Source organism: Sciurus carolinensis, chromosome 4 (assembly GCF_902686445.1).
Source record: "Sciurus carolinensis chromosome 4, mSciCar1.2, whole genome shotgun sequence".
In the NCBI taxonomy this organism is placed as follows: Eukaryota; Metazoa; Chordata; class Mammalia; order Rodentia; family Sciuridae; genus Sciurus; species Sciurus carolinensis.
Genome location: NC_062216.1, coordinates 128,999,755 through 129,014,744, shown reverse-complemented (window position 1 = coordinate 129,014,744; position 14,990 = coordinate 128,999,755). Strand labels below are relative to the sequence as shown.

General features: G+C 37.4%; 1 long non-coding RNA gene across 3 annotated transcripts in view; it reads left to right on the top strand.

The window, feature by feature from the left end:
- Positions 1–8,105, top strand: part of LOC124983051 (uncharacterized) — a 69,832-nt gene extending 61,727 nt beyond the window's left edge. For all 3 annotated transcript variants that reach the window (XR_007108346.1, XR_007108345.1, XR_007108347.1), the window contains 4 exons: positions 761–828; positions 1,579–1,913; positions 4,461–4,536; positions 7,884–8,105. This is a non-coding gene — a long non-coding RNA (uncharacterized LOC124983051). The remainder of the gene's footprint in view (positions 1–760; positions 829–1,578; positions 1,914–4,460; positions 4,537–7,883) is intronic.
- The last annotated feature ends 6,885 nt before the right edge of the window (positions 8,106–14,990 follow it).

The window sequence follows — 14,990 nt, the reverse complement described above, 5'->3', positions numbered from 1 at the left end:
GTCATGGCTGTGATGGCATTTAGACCATTCAATTCAAGTTTCAGTCTACAAGATATCCCACAAACTTCCCTGAAAAAAACTTCATGAAGTTTATGCTTTTTTTCCTTTGCCACAGAAAAGGGCAAATATTATTGGAATATTTGATATTTGCTTGAAAAAAGACGTTCTTTGGCATTCAACTATCCAGCATGAGGATGTTTTCTGGAACATTAAACAATCATTGATAGCTAACTATGCTGGTTTTGCTTAAATGAAAGCCAGCAGGAAACAACCAAATTGTCACCTAGCCAAGAACAAAGACACCCTTTAAACTGTAGTGATATCAGTATCAAAGCAAGTACTTATCCTGAATGTTAATCTCTTTGGGGGTGGGGGGGAAAGAACATTGATTCAGGGACAGTGAGAAAAAGAGGGAAGGTGAAAAGGAAGTTCTGCTTATTTGGTATGTATGAACAACAAACTACAACCTAAACAAATTAGAGAACACACACTACTATTCAAACACACTACTCCAAGTACCATCATTTCATGGGTAGAAAATTAGAAACAAGACCGATAAAAGAAACATTAGCTTTGGGGCTGGGGATGTGGCTCAGTGGTAGAGCACTTGCTTGGCATGCATGAGGCCTTGGGTTTGATCCTGATCATTGAAAAAAAAAAAAAAAAAAAAAGCTTTGATAAAGATATTGTAATAAAATTTGAACTCTGAGCAATTGTATCACTATAAACTATAAACAGTAATATGCAAATTCTACTCCAGTAGGAAACAAGGAGCTCCAAAAGGATCGCCAAGCAAAGAAGAACAAGATAAAAGAGAATCTGGGCAGGGTAAGGGCAGTGGCTTCCTCTTTGGCTCCTCTAATTCAGGATTTATCTGCCTCTAACAGTGTTGGATTAGTGTGAATACCAAAAGCATCCATATATTATTTGTGGTCTGTAGTGTTATTTATGAATGGTTGCTTAGATTGACTGAAGAGGAAAAATATGCAATATAGCATTTAACCTTTTACATCAATACAAAATCTCCAGTAAAAATCCTCCTTCAGACATTGCTAAAGGAATCTTGGGGTGGGGGGTGGGGATTCAGCTGGTAATTGCAGTTTATGTTCATTACCCTTTCAAACTTGAGAGGAATAAGAAAAACTCTTCAGATACCCATTATATACAATGAGTTAACTTCTCTCATTTGTGTCTAGAATGCTATTATATGCCATCATCCTTGAAAAAAATTAGATGATAATATTCAAGTCATTTTTTGGTAGAGTTTACTTTTCTTATGGAACCCTCATTGAGAAAAGTCATTTAAAAAAAATCTTCAAAGGAGAACTTGTCTCTTGTGGATATGTCATAAGTTTCACTGATACAATGAGAGATGTTAATCTATTGTTTCTTGGTACTGATGCTTCACCCAGTAGCATCAGAAGTCTTCAAAGTACTTACTTTAGAGCTTAAAAAGTATGGTATGGGTTCAAATTCTGATTCTGCTACCTCCAGGCTGCTTTATTTAGAGAAAGTTACTTATCTCCTATCTGTGACATAAATTATATATATGACATAATAATTGTGCTTACCTTGTAGGTTGCAAAGATGATTTCAAGAGACAAGATGTATAAAACAGACCTCACTGGGCAAACTGTGAACACTGAACAGATGTTATTATTAACCGCTGGATGTGGCAATCCTGAGTACCCCACTGTAAGCCTTCTTCTTGGGGAGACTAAGAACAACAGAAAATCATTAGAGCATCTCCTACTGAGCCATCTGGCATTGTTTTTCAGCTGCACATCCTGGGGACTCACTAGGGCCATAAAATAAAGGAAGCAATAATTCTCTTCTGACCACTCAACTGCTAAAATGAAGGGACCTGAAATTTTACACTCTCTTGGATAATACAGAGAAAGCCTTGTAATCAGGTACCTGTTGCTTCTTTCATGACTGTTAGCTAAGGGGGAGGGAGAGCTTGGTATGCCACAGGGCTTTGCACTATGCCTTAGCATTGTGGTCTCCTTGAATTCTTGTCATAACCTGCAGAGGTGTTTTATGAAAGAATTAACCCCAGGTAGCTTTAGCAACAATAAAACAACAGGCTGTGGAAGGCTTGCTCATTTTCTGCATGTGTTTTACTGCTATATAAGTCATGGGAAGTGAGAAGATAGGAAAGAAAAAACATGAGAGGCAGAGAGAAGATATGTACAGAGAAGAGGGAGAAGTATATAGTGAGCCTATAATTTTTAACTTAAATTTAATGTGAATTTTTAAGTCTCTTTTTCAGATTTAAAAAAATTTAAATCAAAGAACATGTGCTGTTTTTTTTCTGATTATAAAATAGCATATGTTCATTATTGAAGATACAAAAAGTATACCAAAGAAAAAATTTTAAACTCTCCATAACACTACTAACCAGGCATAAATATTTGTAACATTTTGGTACATTTCCTTCTGTTTTCTATGTATGTATGCGAAGATCATATTGAACATATCATTTTACATCTTCCATTTGTTGAGTTATTATTAGTGCATTTTTCCACATAATTGAAAAGGTACATGTGTGTGCTTTCTGAGATGGGGGTCTCATTATGTTGCCCAAGTTGATCTTGAACTCCTGGGTTCAAATCATCCTCCTGCCTCAGCCTCCCTGTAGCTGGAACTACAGTTGTGTGCCACTATGCCTAGTAAGAAGTCTTGTAAAGATAAAATTTGGTCAATGTATTATCATATCACACAAGAATAACTCCAAATGAATAAAAGATGTAGGTGTTAAAAAATTGACCTATGCTAGGGGAAGACAAAGATGAGTTCTATAGTCTGGGTGGAGGGAATACTATGCATATATGGCTTAAAATTCAGATGTGAATAAGTTTTGCTACATAAAAAAGTGAATAAGTTTTGCTACATGAAAATCAAAACTTTTTATGGCAAAACAAAATAAAACATACAAAATACCAACAAAATCAAAGGGCGAACAAATTGAGAATCGGTATTTGCAACATATATTATGAATAAACTACTAATTTCCCTAAATTTTAAAGAACATTAAAGGTTGAAGAAAAAGACCAAAATTCTACAGAAAATGTGAACATAAGATATAAACAAATATAATCTCTAAACATATAAAGAGATGCCTAAATTTATTCATCATAAGAGAAATACAAACTGAAAGATAATAAGATGCTGTATCTAAACCATCAGATTAGCAAAAATTTAAAAACTTGACAAGTGTTATGGTTTAGATATGAGATGGCCCCCAAGAGCTCATGTGTAAGACAGTGTAAGAAAATTTAGAGGTAAAATGATTGGGTTATGAAAATTTTAATCAGCACTTTAATCTACTGATAAGGATTAACTGGGTAGTAACTATAGGTGTGTAGGGTGTGACTGGTGGAGGTGGGTCCCTGGGAGTGTATCTCTGGGTTTTATACTTTGTCCCAGGTGAGCGAAGCTCTTTCTCTGCTTCCTGATTGTCATTTCCTGAGCTGCTTTTCTCCACCATGCCCTTCTGCCACGATATTTAGCTTCATTTGGGGCCCAGAGCTAGGGAGTTGACCATCTATGGACTGAGACTTCTGAAACCATGAGCCCCAAATAAACTTTCCGTCCTCTGTTTTGCTCTTATCAATCTTTTGGTCACAGCAACAAAAAAGCTGACTAAAACAACAAGGCTCAAAGAAAACAGGAACTCTCATACTGACAGTTGGTGAGAATGCAAATGGTATAATTCCATGGAGGGACAATATCAATATTACGTATGCCTTTATCCTGTGACTCAGCAATCCTCCTTCAAGGAGTGAACCCTGAAAATGTTCCTCCATGAATATGAAAATACATATGAACAAAGGTACTATTTATAACATTATTCATAATTGCTAAATATTAGAAACCACCTAAATACAAAAACATAAGAAATAAGTTGAATAAACAATGACACACGTAGTATCACATGGCTGTATATTTTTAAAAAGAATCTCTTTATGATTTGATATGGATTTCTAGAATATATTAAGTACAGAAGTTTCAATAGTATGCTACCTTTCCTCTAATAAACAAGAAATAAGAAAATATATTTTAGATTTTATTAATTTTGCAAAAATAACAGGAAAGATAAACCAGAAACTAAGTAAAATTGGTTAGTTCCTTTTAGGTAGAGAAAGTGTGATGGAAGAGAATGAGGAAAATGTAACACTTTCTTGTGTATATATAGTTTTGTATTCTTGACTTTTGGAACCATGCTTGTATGTTTATATTTTTTAAAAATAAATCAACAAAGATGAAGGAAAGTCTCTAAAGCTAAATGCAAACATAAATCAGTGAACTCACTGTGATTCAAATAGATAACCAAATTGTTCAGGTTGTTGATGAAAATGGAACTAGTGCAGTAATCTGGTTACTTTTGAACAATGTTCATTTCTCTCTCTCTCTCTCTCTCTCTCTCTCTCTCTCTCTCTCTTCCTTTCTTGAAACAGTGTCTTGCTGTTTTGCCCAGTCTAACCTCAAAACCCCTGGGATCAAGCGATCTTCCTGTCTCAGCCTCCTGAGTAGGTGAGCCACCATACCCTGACATAATTTTAATATATACTGTGATAGGCAGAATTTTAAGAATTGTTCTCAAGATTCCCATCCCGTGGCTTAAATCTCTGTAAAATCCTCTCTCCTCAAGTATTGTGTGGGATAGTTTTTCCCTTGTTAGGTTATGCTGTATGAGCAAGGGAATTCCCATAGTTATATTACATAAGACTCTCCAGCACAGACTGAGGGAATTCTACTGACCTTAAAGGAGCACACTGTCTTGTAGAGAAGACCATATGGCAGGGACCAGCGCGTGGCTTCTAGGGGAACTTAAAATGGTCTTGAACTGACAACCTGCAGGAAGCTAGGGAACTCAATCATACAACTGCGTGGAACTGAATTCAGCCAACTAGTTGAAAGGGCTTCAAAGAGGACCTGTAGTGTCAGATGAGAACCATACCATGAACCACATCTTGATTTCATCCTTGTGAGACCATAAGCAGAGAACCCAGAGGCTCTGTGTTCAGAGCTCTAACCTAGAGAACTGTGAGAAAATAAATGAATGTAATTTTAAACTGCTAAACAAGTGACAGTTTGCTATGCAGTAATAAAAACTAGTATCATATCACTTCAGTTTATTTATTTATTTATTTATTTTTGCGGTGCTGGGGTTTGAACCCAGGGCCTTGTGCTTATGAGGCAAGCACTTTGCTAACTGAGCTATATCCCCAGCCCCAGTTTATTTTTTAAAATTGCTAATATTGAATTCTTTTTTGTAGTTTTGTTTTTCATTAAGATATGGGTATAGCAAATCTGAAACTTTTTGTGTATTTTACGTCCAAGTAAACAGATTTATGTTGTTGGAAGCCAAAACTCCAACTGTGGAAGAAGGGAGATGCATGGGTTGGGAGAAAGCAGTGAAGAACCCTGTGTGGATAAACTGGAATAGGATATTTCACTATAAACCCATGGTTCCTAAAATACATACAGTATAGCTAGGATTCCCAAAATAGTCAAAATAGAAAACATCTAATATATATGAAACATTTATTTCTACTTGCTGTAAGGGTCTACAAGCAATGCCTTTCCAATGTGCATATTTAACACCTAGACCTGGATTTCTGAATACCCTTATCTTCCAAAAGAAGCCAGGGCACCATAGAGAAATGGCTGATTCTGTGACTGGCACAGAGAAGGTACTGGAACCTTGAACATATCGTTGTACTATAAATTAAGGAATTTCTAAAAATAATTGCTAGTACCATGTAAAAAAGACACAAGAGTCTCCTTAAGCATCAAAATAAATAAGGACATTAATAGATTACAATTTATTGAATAAAATAGGAATCTATGAGTCTAAACTGATGAAAGTGAGAATAGGTGAGGGAAAAGGGAAAAAAATTCTTATAGAAGGCTAATAAGCAAAGAAGGAAAGAAATGACAGAGTTACAAAGTCACAATTTTGTGACTGTAATAATAAAAAGTAATCCAGGCAAGAGTCATCAACAGATCCTAAATCAAAGGAAGAACTGTTGGATTATGAACAGAATATTACAATGTCTCAAAGTATCTCCCTAGAAATTACTTATTAATTTCAAAAGGAAGAAAAGTAAATATGGGAGAGAAACTGGACCATTTTTAAACCAAATAATCAAAATTCATATCAATAATTATGAAGAATTTCTCAAGAAGAATACACCATCTCTACTGTGGTATTTTAGCCCCCAATGCATAATCTGAACCTAATCACAAGAAAATATTGGCTACACACAAACTGAGAAACATCCAATAAAACAGCTCCTTGTATTCTGTAGATATGTTAATGTCATAAAAGACAAAGAAAAGTTGAAGCTCTCTTCCAGATTTAAGAGGTTCAGGGGAATATGACAGTTAAATACAGATGTGATCCTAGACTTCACAAGATCCTACTTTAAAGGACGTATAGAACCTTATTAAGACAATCAACATTTTTGCAATATGGGCTATAGATTAAAGAATTAATGTTAAATTTCCTGAATTTGATAACTGAACTATGGCTATTAGAAGATAATATCCCTGGTCTTAGGAAAGATACACTGAAATTTATTTAATGGGTAAAGAGGCATAATGAATGCAATCTAGTTTCAATGGATTCTTGTGGTAAAAAGATATATTTTATACATACAGACAGAATAATAAAGACAAAATATTAAAGATTTTATATGTGAGTAAATAGTTTATGGATACTTTTTGTAGTATTACTTTTCTATAAGTTGAAAATAATTTCAAAATGATAAGAGATTTTTTAATGAAAAATTATTTTCATATGCTATGTAAATTGATTACAAAATTGTCTACCTTATAGATATACTATAGCTTATTAACTAGTTTGTGATTTCCAGTTTACTTTAAATTTTTAACTATTATAAATATCAAGATATCTTATTCACAACTCTATTTATATCTCAAATGAATTATAGATTAATAGTATAATTTAGTATAGATAAACTGGAAGCTAAGTTACTGAGATAAAGGGTTCAAACTTTTTTTTTTTTATTGTAAACAAATGGGATACATGTTGTTTCTCTGTCTGTACTGGTTCAAACTTTTTAAAGGCTATTGACATAGAGTGTTGAAAAGCTTTTAGAAACTCTGTATACATTCATCCAGCTTCTCATTCATTTTATTCATTTATTCACTCATACTGATCTACAGTGTCGCACATGCTCATGTCTCTACCTGACATTGAAAATAACTTTTCTAAGTATTTCCTAAATATATAGGCAAAACATATTTTTATTATTATGTGTCTTATGTTAATAGAGTATTTTTATCTGCTGACTAGTCACAGGTATTTGTTTTTCTGGAATTTTCTACCTAGATTTTCTGCCCCTTTTTAGGCAAGTCATGGTTTTGTTTTTGTTTTTGATTGTTTAGTATCATTTCTTTACATCAAAGCTCTTTTAGTATTTCCTGCATTTATTGCAGAAGAGGATGAGAGGCTACCTTGGCTTTTAACTACACAACACTTGGTCCTACCACGCAAATGCAGGCTGAGCAGAGAACCAGCTGAGTGAGGGATTAGATTTTAGAGACAAGAGAGCAGCCAAACAAATGTGAGGATTAGGGAGGCTTTCTTAGCAGGTGTAGTTTGTGGACCTAATTAATTCTAGGGCAAGAGGCAGTGCCCCTTAGCGTGGAGAGCTAAAAATGCCTCCAGGGGAAACCACTGTCCTTGTAGCACCAGGGTGTTGCACACAAGGGAATCAACAGGCTTTGAATATGCAAAACGGCAAATTTTGCAGTTGTGAAAGGAAAAATTCAGCAACATTTCAAATGCCACTTTCTAGGAGAGGAGACAGTTTTCATGGATAGATTCCACCTCCCACCCCTTTTTCCAGTCCCAGCAGATGTGGTGTTTGTACAGATGATAGACAGCTAACCAAGCTTGAGTGGCGTTCTGGTGAGACTGGGATCAAGATCTTTCAAAGCTCCACTCCATCTTAGAAGATGCTGCTGAGAGTCTGCTATGAGCTTCGGCAACACTCATTTCTAAGATCCTGGAATATGTTTCGTTTTTGCCTGGAATAAAGGCTTTATTTACATCCTGGACTTTGAGATTTGTTTGTTTTGTTTTGCTTCATCCGCCACCCTGTCCCTGCCATGGAATTGGGGAGGTTCTGTGTAATCTCTTATGTCCCACTTACTCTTTAGGAGGCTCATGATAAAGTAAGGTCCACAAGAAATGAGTTTATAAACTTTTGAAGCCCCAAAGGAACCATCCCCTATCCCAAGAGAAACAATTAAAGCTGCAGCAACCAAGGGAACCTCAGTTCTGCCAAAGCATGGTGAATAGTAGACTGAGAGAATGTGCAATTAGAGTGGAATTTAATTTCTTTGAACTTTAATTCAAAAGAACCAGAGAATCTGATTTCAGACATAAAATCCTTTGAATCTTTACATTGTTTCACTTTACTATGAAAGGATTTTAATCTTAAAATTCTCCTCAGGTATTCAATAACAGGAGGTTGGCTTATATGAGAATATTGAGCACCTCCATGTTGATATTCTCTTATAGGAGCACTTTAATAGAATTGGCTGATCTGACTGCAAAGCCTCAGCTAGGCTGTGCTGAACAATGTGGCTGCATATAATTTGAAATGAGAGACAGAATGGTGATTGCTTCCTACAATTTTGGAACCAGTGTAGTTGATGAAAAATCACAATGTAAGAATAGTGGTCACAGGGCTTTTCCTATTCCTTTCTCTGACTAAACCAAAAAAGCTGTGGGAAAATGCTGTCCTCCCTTGTGCCTGTACCTAGGAGGAGGAAAGAATTTAGAACACTTGTCAACAGTCCTATGACTCCCACAAACACTTTTTTTTTTAAATTTTTTGATTCATTGTACACAAATGGGGTACAACTTTTGTTTCTCTGGTTGTACATGAAGTAGAGTCACACCATTTGCATAATCCTAGATGTACATAGGATAATGTTGTTTGTCTCATTCTATTATTTTTCCTTCCCCTCACCCTCTCCCCACCCCTCATTTTCCTCTATACTATCCATTCTTCCTCCATTCTTGCTTCCCCCTTCCCCCATTATGTATCATCATCCACTTATCAGAGAAATCATTTGGCCTTTGGTTTTTCTGTCTTGGCTTATTCACTTAGAATGATATTCTTCAGCTCCATCCATTTACCTGCAAATGCCATAATTTTATTCTTCTTTATGGCTGTATAATATTTCATTGTGTAAAATATACCACAGTTTCTTTATCCATTCATCTATTGAAGGGCATCTAGGTTGGTTCCACAATCTAGCTATTGTGAATCGAGCTGCTACAAACATTGATGTAGCTGCGTCACTGTAGTATGCTGATTTTAAGTCCTTTGGGAATAAATCTAGGAGTGAATAAAGGACCCAACCAGCACAATTGTAGAGGAGGAAAAGTTTATTTGGGGGCTCCCAGTTTCAGAAGTCTCAATTCACAGACAGCAGTCTTCATTCCTCGGGGCTTGAGATGAGGCAGAACATCATGGCAGAAGAGCATAGCAGAGGAAAGCAGCTCACATGATGATCAGAAAACAGAGAGAGAGACTCCACTCTTCATATACAAAATATACACCCATAGCCACGCCCCCAGCGAACCACTTTCTCTAGCCACACCCCACCTGCCTCCAGTTACCACTCAGTTCATCCCATCAGGGAGTAATCCACTGATTAGGTTAAGGCCAGAACCCCATCACTTCTCCTCCAAACCTTCTTGCATTGTCTCACAAGTGAACTTTTGGAGGACATCCCACATCCAACCCATAATAGTTTGCTATATTTATTTGTTAGAGTTTCCATGACAAAATGTCACAAACTGAGGGTCTTTAGCAACAGAAATTTATTGTCTAACCATTCTGGAGGTTGAAAGTTCAAAACTGAGGTGTTAGCAGAGTCAAGTCTTTCTGAGGGAGGGCTGTGAGAATCTTTTCTATGCCTTTTATTCAGCTTCTGGTGTTTTGCTACACTCTTTGGCATTCCTTGGCTTGTAGAAATATCATCCTAATCTCTATCTTTATCTTCACATTGTGTACTCCCTGTGTGTGGGTTCATCTGTGTCCAGATTTTCCAATTTTTTATTTGTTCTTTATATATGTACATGACAGTACAGTGTATTTTGACATATTCTACATACATAGACTAAGTATGACTTGTTCCAGTAGGGACCCCTTTATTGTGGTTGTACATGATGTAGAGATACATTGATTGTGTATTCATCTATAAGGACAGGAAAAATATGTCTGATTCATTATACTGTCTTTCCTATTCCCATTCCCTCTTCCTTATTTTCATTCCCCTTTGTCTAATTTGATGAACTTCTAATCTTCCCCTTCCTTCTTGTGGTTTAGCATCAATATACCAGAGAGAAAATTCTGCCTTTGTGTTTTGGGGACCTACTTATTTCACTTTGCATGCTATTCACCAGGTCCCTCCATTTACTGGAAATGCCATAATTTCATTCTTCTGTCACTGTAGCATCACCGTAGTATGCCGATTTTAAGTCCTTTGGGTATATATGGAGGAGAGGTATAACTGGGTCAAATGGTGGTTCCATTCCAAGTTCTCTGAGGAATCTCTATACTGCTTTTCAGAGTGGTTGCACCAATTTGCATTCCCACCACCAATGTATAAGTGAACCTTTTCCCCCACATCCTCGCCAACATTTATTGTTACTTGTATTCTTGATAATTGCCCTTATCAATTTTCTGGGGTGAGATGGAATCTCAGTGTAGTTTTGATTTGCATTTATCTAATTGCTAGACATGTTGAACATTTTCAACTCGCCACCACATTGGCTTAGGAACTGAATTCCTCAACAAGATTCCTGAAGTGCAAGAAGTAAAATCAAGAATCAATAAATGGGAAGGTATCAAACGAAAAAGCTCCTTCACAGCAAAAGTAACAATCAAGAACATGAACAGAGAGTCGACAGAATGGGAGAAAATATTTACCACCTGCACCTCAGATAGAGCATCAAACTCCAGGATATACAAAGAACTCAAAGAACTTAACACCAAAAAAACAAATAACCCAATCAATAAATGGGCAAAGGAACTGAAAAGGCACATCACAAAAGAAGCACAAATTGTCAGATTTTCCAATTTTTAAGGGAACTAAACATATTGGACTAGGGGCCCACCCTACTCCATGAATTGATTCTAAGTAATCTATTTGTAGCATCTCTGTTTATGAATAAAGCCACATTCTGAGGTACTGAGTGTTAGACTTCCATAAATGAATTTAACTCCTAACATTTACTATATAACATGCAGATCGGCAAGAATAAAAATACCCTATCCCCCACACACATACACACCTCGCACATGCAGTGGTAGCCACATTTTTACTAAGGCAGTCAAAAATGACAGAGGAAGCAGAGGTAAGAAAGAGAAAAAACTTTCACTGAGCTCTATATGTCAGTTAATATTTAGGTATTCGATACATTATGTCATTTAATTTGATAATCAGTTGTACCAGGGATGTAGGCCCAAACAGCAAAACTGAGACTCACAGTGATTAGGTGACTTCTTAAGCACCTGTTGGAAACTGGATGGAGGTGTGGCTGTGCCTCACTAGGAGGCTGGGCACTATCCTACACAAACTCTCCTCGCCTCTCTGCAAAGGCAAAATATTGTTGATAATGATAATGATAGTAATAACAACTACTCATGGAAATGTTTCACTGCAGCAATTGCTTCTTCCCAGAGAGCAAAATCAACAAACAGATTGAAACAATCAGCAATGTTTTTGACAAGGTGACATACCCAAAGCTTCAATTCTGCCTAAACATTCACAGCAGGACTTTCCTTCCTACAGTGAATAGAGGTTGATTTCTAAGAAATAAAGGGGAAAAAAGAAATGGCAGAACACAATTTAAATATTTATGGATGTCAAAAACTGAAAACTATTATTTTATATTTGATTTTGAAACCTGAAGCTTGATGATCAAGACAGGATCATTCTGAGACTTTCGTAATAGCAGTAGCCAACAATAATTGCATCTCCTATGTGCCACACAATGTGCCCAATGCTCCTCCTGTCTGACTGAAGCCTCACAATAATCCTGTGGGTTCGGGGTGGTGTTATCTGCATTTTATAGATGCTGAAGCAGAGAAATACAGCCTGACTTCAAAGCCTGGTTCTTGAACACTGCCCAGTTGAACAGAAAAGTTAAGCCACCCAAGGAGGGTTCTGTGTGATCAAAATTATGTTTTGTAGCCAGTTGTATTCAAGTGGAGGGATTATAGTGGTTAGAAAACAGGGTTTGGAGACAGACAGACCTGAATTTGAAGCCTGGATCCACCCCTTATTAACTAAAAGAGCTGAAACAAATTGTTTAGCCCTCTTGGGTCTCATCACTTTCAAAATTGGGGTAATGATACTTTCCCACAGTGTTATTATGAAAATTAAAAGCAAATCACAACCACTAGAGCATAGGTGATAGCTAGTAAAGTTCTTATTATTATATAGCAGATCTTTTGAGTTTTATTCATACACATTTCCACATCTCATAAATATTACTTGGCAACTTCTCACCTTATAAAGAAGAGGGTTTCAGTGCTTCAGGAGAATAAGGAGATTGTTGCTTATCTTCTTGTTTGAGATTGAAGTAAGATAATAAACTCCAAAGTCAAGATTTTCTAAGAAAGAAATGAAAGCTAAATGAAATTTCTTATAGCTTTATTAGCATACAGAGAATTAGACTTGAATATGTAAAATGTGAAGTTTCTTCCTTTGAGTAGGGAAGACACAGCTCTGAAGTCTTTCTTGGCTGTCTTTCTGTTTAGACTAGGATGAGGACATATTATCAGGGATTGGGGAAAAAAGCAAAGTCAAAGGAAATTAAGGAAGTCAGAAAGCAGAGTCCTCGTACCAGTCCTTTCTCTTTAGGATTGGGAGCACCAGGAAGCACATCAAAAAGGCAGGTAGAAGGAAGCACTTTCCAAAAGTCAAAGAGTTGGGAAATATCCAAGGGCATCATGGCCTGCTTCCCTGGCTTGGGCATAAAACGGGAAGCTGCAGGCCTCTGAGGGAAGCTTAAGAATGAGTGCACGGAGGTGGTACTGGGTGAAGGCCAGGTCAATGAGCCATAGACGTACTCCCGCTTCCCTGGGGCTCAGAGGTGGCTAAAGACAGGCAGGAAAGCAAGCAGAGGCACTGAAGAGACCAGAGCTCGGCATAGGCCTAAGATTACAGCAAAGTATATGAACTCCTACTCCAGAAACCAGTAGTAGAAAACACAGACACCAATGATGGCTGCTTTATGTCTCCTTGTAAGCTGTGACCGTTCTGGCTATGCCTCACTGACCACTGGGCCACAGCGCAATCCAAATCAGCAAGTACAGAACAGAGATCAGCAAGGATCTGACAACTGTCTTCCCCACGGCAAAAAAAAAAAAAAAAAAACTAGCCTGTAGACCTGCTCTTCTCTCTAGGTGCACAGAAAAGCAGAACTCTTAAGGCTAAACATTTACCTGAGGCAGCCAGGCAGAGGTTGCAGAGATCAAACCACAGATTAGACTGACACTACAGGATTGTATCAAAATATGGCGTATTTTCCCTGCTGCCTTAAGGGTTGGGTTTCCTGGGGGTAGAACAGATAGGACTTAGGACACAATTAAGTTCAGTTTCTTTGCACATCTTGCCTCATGTTAAGAAACTGTGTGGATTATTTAGAAATCAGTGTATGCATTTACAGCAAGGACTGGTTACAACCCAACTGAAATCAGAATATAAGTCATCTTGAGGGCAGGACCATGAGACTATGAGAAAAAAGGAGGGAGGAGTTAAGATTGTCAAACAGAAGTGCAGAGGGAAGGAAAGAGTATTTTGGTTTCTGACATTCAAAACAGGTGTTTTGAATAGGCAAAAAGATAATAAATTTGAAAATCAGACTTTTTTGAGAAATAAAAAGATTTCTAGAATTTAACACTTACCTTTATCATAACTAGAGACACACCTGGTGAGTCCAATCATACAATTTTACTCATACAATGTACAGGGTAAAGAGAAAAGAGATAAAGAGAAACCAAAAGATCAATCCTTTTGATGTGAGGAATTTTTTGGATGATAACACAGAGAACGTGTTAGAAATCATGGAGATGGGAGACCAGGATCCTTGTCCTATCCTCCTTTAATAACAGGCTTTGAGCAGAGGCTAGGAACTGTCTTTAGAAAGTATCCAGACAGGAATGAGAGGCCCAGAGCATTCAGGCTAGTGTCACACATGTTGTACACCGGGAGACTGGGAACCTTGGAAGTAGCCTGCAAAGTCGGTTTCCCAGGATGCATAGGAACGGCATGAAGGCATAGCAGAGGGCGGGTGAATAGAGGAGTGTCCTAAGTTGGCTCTCTGCAAGTGGAGACGATGTTTATTAGGGAGCAATGCCTATAAGAAAAGCAGGGAGCAAGCAGAACTGGGTAGAGGAAGAAGTTGAATTTTGATGCAGTCTAACAAAGCCTAGCTAACCCGTGGGGAGCTGAGAGCGAGAGCTGTCCATCCGTCATCATTGTGTCACAATCTACTAACTGGCCAGTACTCTCTACCTTCACCATACTCGGTGATGGAGAGGGTAACCTGCCACTGTTCCAGCAACTGCACATCTTAGGCCATGAGGATTCAAAGCCCTGCATAGATTTGAGGAACCCCTATTCTGACACCTGAACTGTACCTTATACTACGCCAAGACACCATCTTGGAGAGAGCAAAGAAGAGTACTGAAGCATTTAGCATTTGCCCAAGTTAACTGACCAGATCAAATTGCCTAAAGAAAATTTAAATAATTAGAGCAGACTAAGGTTCCATATAGCCTAAAAATTGGCTTTTAATTTTTGGTTATCAAGTCGGCAAGGGGATTTTTCAGGAAGAGAACATCAGATAAGAGGTGTCAAGGGCACCATGTCTGCTTTGCACATTTGTGTGTAGTGGAGGAACATTTTGCTCTTGTAGCAGTATC